Source organism: Humulus lupulus, chromosome 6, assembly GCF_963169125.1.
Source record: "Humulus lupulus chromosome 6, drHumLupu1.1, whole genome shotgun sequence".
Taxonomy (NCBI): domain Eukaryota; kingdom Viridiplantae; phylum Streptophyta; class Magnoliopsida; order Rosales; family Cannabaceae; genus Humulus; species Humulus lupulus.
This window is the reverse complement of record NC_084798.1, coordinates 148,157,342-148,163,621: the sequence shown is the minus strand read 5'-3', so window position 1 is coordinate 148,163,621 and position 6,280 is coordinate 148,157,342. Positions and strand designations below refer to the sequence as shown.

The window sequence follows — 6,280 nt, the reverse complement described above, 5'->3', positions numbered from 1 at the left end:
AATTCGAAAGCCAAAAGTCCCTTCCTTGAGCTATCTTTCTCTATTTATAGGCTCAAGGGGGATTACATGAATCTGTTACAGATATTCTCTCCTAAATAATCGGATACTCAGGAGATTGTGGGAGTCAATTTCAGGATTTACAAAGATCTTTATAGAAACGTCATGAAGCATGCGGAACCTGCGACCAAGCTGGTCGCAGGTAAACTTCGGCTGCTTACATGCTTATAATTTGTCTTCTGGTCGATACCCTAGCAGAGTTCCTCCAACTGTCAGCCACGTGTCCGAGAATCATTTGCCACGTCATCTACGCCAGTTTTTTGGATAACAAACATATCTTTACTTGACAGACTAACAACAAAATTCATTTTTTGTGGTTATTTTGTGTATTTTTATCCTGTTTGTTTACTAACTATTTGATAAATTGTTAGTGTTACTTCTATTTGGTCACTAACTGTTTGATAAAATACTTTAATTTAAATATGACTATTTGAATATATAATATGATTTTGTGATTTCTTGTATTCATGATTTTAGATTACTACTCCAGACCTCTTTGATTTGATTAAGTCTTTCTCATTAATATTGCATTTCAAATCCTTAAACTTGTTCTTGGATAGTGAATTGCAAGAGGTATATATACACATTATAGAGGATGTGACTGTGTATAGTGCATACTCTTGTATTGGTCTTGTATGAGATTTCATGTGTTGGAAGTGTGGTATTGATTTCTTCTTCTTGTTGTTTGGTATGCTTTTAGGGAACCAAGCAGAGTGGTTGAGGAGTAAAAATTGTTCTAGGGTATTGGCAAATTGGAATTTTAAGCTTCTGTCAGTTATTGAGTTATTTATATACTATATATACAAAAGAACTACATAAAACACAAGATACAGAATATGATTTATATTATATTAATCAATTTCTAGCTAGAACATAGAGAGTAGAATAATAATTAATTATAGCTCTAAATTAGTTAACCACATTATTCATTACTACCTACCAAACTTGTTGACAAAAAAAATACTATCATCACCAGTGGTAGTGGTAGTATACACATCAATATTCATACATAATATATATTGAACACATATATAATAACTTTTCTTTAAGTGTTATTATATCTAGAACTTGAACACAATTAATGCATGCATATTATGAAATGCAACATGCATTAGGATTCTCATCACTGAAAAGCTGAGGAGCTAGGATTTGTTCAATCACATAAAGAAGCTGATAATAGTGAATCATTCTCTTCATATTTTCCTCTTCAACACTTCCACAACCATTGTTGATCATCATCACTTCATCACAATTATTTTCTCCTTCCACTTAATTATTATTATTATTATCAATATTCTTTCCCTCTTCGACCTTACTTGCTTCTTCTACTGCTGCTTCTTCTGGTTTTTTTCTCTTCAGCTGGCTTTTTCTCTTCCTCTGCAGCCTTCTCTTCTTTCTTTTCGGGTTTGGGTTGGGTCTCCGGCTCAGGCTCAGACTGTGGGACAATGGTGGCTTGCTTTTTAGTGCATCTGTAAACATATTCCACTAGCTTGTTTGCGTCCATGGTTCCTGTCACAATGACTTTCCCACTACTGAGCTCAGTAATAGCTGTTTGAACTCCTGTAATATGAAAACAAAGTTATAATAAAAAGTTATATATATATATGTATTATATGGTAAAATATAATGGCTTAAGTTGTCTCTAAGTTTGAGCTAGGCTTTTAGCTTAAAAGGTTTATCTTATTAGGGACAATACATTAGTTTAGTTTAGCTATATATTTTCAACTTGACACAATTATTAACAAAAAAAATTAGCCCCCAATAGTCAATTGTGTTAGATAAGACCCTCCACTTGATATATAGCCAAAATCCTTTTAATAAGTCTCTAATGAGTCTTAATGTCAAACTGTTGAAAGACTCTTTTTTTTTTACCTCTCATTTTGAGTATCTTGCTCTTAAGTTGCTCTGCACAGGCCTCACAGTGCATGTTTACACTCAGTTCAACAATAACTGGTCCATCAACCTGGAGTTACACAACACACTACTCAAGTTAATTGGCTCTTATAAATATAAAATAAACAAATATATGGAAAATAATTTGCATGGAATACATACATAAATATATGTATATATATGTATGTGTGTTTATAAAAAGAAATACTTGTGAAGTGACAACTTCTGGTATAGGTTCACCCTTAGCTGCTGGTAATGGGGACAACACTTTAGCTCTTCTTTTAGTTTTTTTCATAATTTCTGTGCAAACTGCTTGAGGCTCCACTATTCCCTTTATAGTCACTTCATTTTTGGTAAAATCTATGGCAACTGCCTCAACTCCTATAACCAAAACCAAAAAAACCAAATGTTACATATCTTATAATTATCAAGGTTCTCTCATCACAATTAAATGAGAAAAAATAATATATATATTATTTTTACCTCTAATTTTCATGATAGATCTCTCAATATTCTTGGCACAACCTACACAATGTAAGTCAATAAACAAAACAAAAGAAGATGGTGGTTTAGGCTCTTCTTTCTTTTCTTCTTCTTTCTTCTCTTCAACAACCTCAACTGGTTTAGCTTCTTCCTTAGATTATTCCTGGCTCATTGAGAAACACTCACAACAATCAACATATAGAACAATTGAAACATGAAATTTTGAAAAAGAAATAGTAATAATAAAGGGTATATATGCAAAAAAAAAATCACTAACTTGTTGCTTAGCTTCTTCACCCATTTTCTCTTGTATCAAAATATTATCAAGAGGATATTGAATGTAACTAACTTGAACACAACAAATGTATGAGAAGATAATATGAGAGAGAGAGAGTAGTAGAAGGAGGAAGGATTTTATATATAGTGAGGTTTTTCTTCACATAAAAAGGAAAACTGTGTGATTTTTATTCCTGATCACATGTATTGCCACTAAGCATACAAAGAAGGTTTATTATATTACTAATTATTTTTTGTTGGTGGTGCCCTCCCCACTTTATGTTTTTTTCCCTAGCAAGGTTTAAAGGATCGTTGTTATTAATTAACTTGAAACTTTCCATCGAATCTTTATATGCAATTGATCTTAACTTCTGGGATTATTTTCAAGTAAGTTCTTAGGTATTATAATGTAATGTTTCCTATTGTGACGTCTTGATCTTGGGTGTTGTCTTTTGATCTTCAAGAATTAGAGTATAGCTAAATCTGTTCTCTTTGGCAGAAAAGTTCTCTCACTAGATGAGTATGCGTCGTATTTCAAGGACATTGATCCTGTATCTCAGTACAAGATTTGGACAAAAGAATATCAGAATGACCACTTGATCGAATTAGCACCAAGATACAAAATTTATATGACAGGGTTAAGGTAACATTTTTTGTCAGTGATCCTGTAGATTGGGGACGGGACATTCATGTCATTTCATTTTATTCATTAGAGTCAATGTGGAATTACAGTGATTTCATTAAAAAAATTCTATACTTCTTGCAATCGTCTTTCATTATACTTCTACTGTCATTGTTGTTATTTTTGTTATTGGCTAAGAGTTTTGATATATCCTTTGAATCACAGGTAGGACATCCTTGGTTTTCTTTCTTGATGAGGATAGACGTTTTTAATGAGAAAGATAATCATTATGAGTTTCCAGCTAATCTGGTATGTAAGCTTTGCAACCTTAAACATGCACGTCAAATTTACATTGTCTTCGTAAAACCTCCAAATTAGCTCGCTGCTATATATGAGCGTATGGACCATGGAAGTTGAATAGCTAGAGGACTAGCTATTATGTATTATTTCTGATTAATACTTTATTTCCTTGAAAATAGTATAACTTTTTTGATATTATAAGATTTTTTATTTATTTTCTTTGAATTCTGTATGTTAACCTTAAACTTGTACCTTGCAATTGATTATTTTTCTTATTCTAAGTATATACTTGAAATAGTTATATTTGGTATTGTTATTCAAGCAATGCTTATAGACTTTGAACTTGTTAAAGAAAGAGGTGGAGGATGCTATCTAAGATGAAGACGTTGTTTTTTATCTTTGTTGTGTACCTTATATTACTGCGAAGGAAAAAAGGAAAAGAGAAGTATCAATTAACAATTTTGTATTTCTTGAAGCTATAAAAAAGAGAAGCCTCTCAATAGCATTCAGCTTTAAGCTTCCCGTCAAGCCCCTTGTGAGTTGTGCCTTACTTTTAACTTGATTTTCTAGTTATTTTGGATTTGACCATAGCTATAGAACTTGTTTCTGCAGCTAATTTAATTGAGAGAATTACTTGTGCAATCAAAGATTCTTAATTGCTTTGAGTTTCATTTTAATTAAGAAGGGAATTTTTGAAATTTGGTTACAAATATTTATGAATAATCACATTAGCATTTTCAAATCATCACAAGTCCTTTATTAATGAAATAATGAGTCTTGCTTTTACGTTTGAATTATCACGAGTCCTCCGTTAAACGTTTTATTGCTTGATTTTTCATTTCTTATAACCTATCTTTGTTGTATTTTGATATTCTCATATTGAAATGTTATTTTTAAAGGATTTGGTTTCTCAAAATGTTTCTGTATTGGTGTAACATTGGCTTTCTAAATATGTTTATCAATTGTTCAATGGTGTTGTGATATTTGAGATGTGTCTTATTTTGGGTATTTATATATGAAGAATATGTTTTTGTATTATTGTTTTGTTGTATATATATCTGCATTTCTTAAAAGATTAGAGGTTGTTATTGAATTTGTTGAACTCTTGGAAGGGCTTGTTCGTTAATAGGAAGGGTATTATTTACTTGTCTATTTTCTGTTTTTCTTTTTTGCACTATTTTATGCTATTGAGTTAATGATTTGTTGTAATTATTTATTATTTTCAAGTTGAATGAAATACTGCTAGTTCTCGAATTTTCTGTTAACATAGAGTGTGGCAGAAGTGGAAGTTTTTTACTTTTGATCTTTGGTCTAGGTAAGAATGGTTTGTTTTACATCTTGTAAGTCTTAATTTTCTTTCTTGTTATTACTACTCTGTTTCATGAGAAGTTAAATTCGTAAACGATCATTAATTTAATGTGTACTTAATCAGTGTTCTCTTTTCAAGTCATTGTGTGGTATTGAATGTTTACTTAGATGCTTTCGTCTAAGTATGAGGCTGCTCTTGCTTTTTCTTGGTCTACTCTCTCTAATAAATCATTTTGTGGAACGTCTTTGCCTCTTTTAGTGGCCAATTCAGACATTATAATTGTAAGCATGACTTCTATTTCTGACATTTTGTAATTGATTGATTGTTTATAAGCTAGTCTTTGACAAGTCTAATGTTCTTTGGGCATTTATTCAGGTAGAATTACAAGTTTTATGACTGTGTTTTTTTTTATATATATTAAGCTCTACACTTAAACATATAATATATTATTCTATATTCTATTGTAGGCACAATATGACTTACATGACGATTGGCACAATATTCCAAGAGGTACATTTTCATACTAAAAAAAGAACCAATGTCTTATAATTTAGTGTTTGGTTTCTTTGTTTGCTTTGGTGTTGTTGTGAATTCATTATTTTGTATGTGGTGTCCTCTCTTGGAAATAATTTCCATAGAATTTTTCTTGAAGTAATTTGTGATGCTAGATAATAATAATAAAATATTTCTTTGTTTATTTTGCAGATGTGACAAGCGAAATAGAAAAGGATACTTAATTTTTAAGGCTTTGTGTTGGGCAGCTGTAGAATATTTTGTGCTGAAAATAGTAACTTTTCAATATGTTGAATATTTAAGACTACTTGAATACGTAAAGAACATTTTGTTGTTGATGACAGTGTTGAATGTTTTAAACTAATTTGTGGATTGTTAATACAATGTTGAATGTTTTTACTTTTTGTTATTTGAAAATAAGTTCATTTGATGATGCTAGTATATATTAGAAAGCTAATTCTAATTATATAAATAAAAAATAAAAATATAATAGAATAAATTAGTGTTATATAAATGAATATATAATGAGAATTTAAACTTATCTAAATATTAAAATAATACGAAAAATGTGTTATAATATCTATTACAATAACACTTTTTATAAGTAAAGAGTTTTGTTATGCAAACTTTATTATATAACACAAAAAATGTGTTATACTAAAGTGTAGTATAACACAAAAAATGTGTTATACTCACAAATTTATAAGTATTGAAATGTGTTATATAATCGACTATAAATAATATAATTAAACACTTATCTATTTATTAAAATAACACAGAAAGTGTGTTATCGTTGACAGTATAATAACACATTTGTATAACAATGA

General features: G+C 30.0%; 1 pseudogene; it reads right to left on the bottom strand.

Annotated features, from left to right (window-relative positions):
• Positions 1–574: 574 nt before the first annotated feature.
• Positions 575–2,734, bottom strand: LOC133785541 (heavy metal-associated isoprenylated plant protein 9-like; annotated as a pseudogene).
• Positions 2,735–6,280: the final 3,546 nt, after the last annotated feature.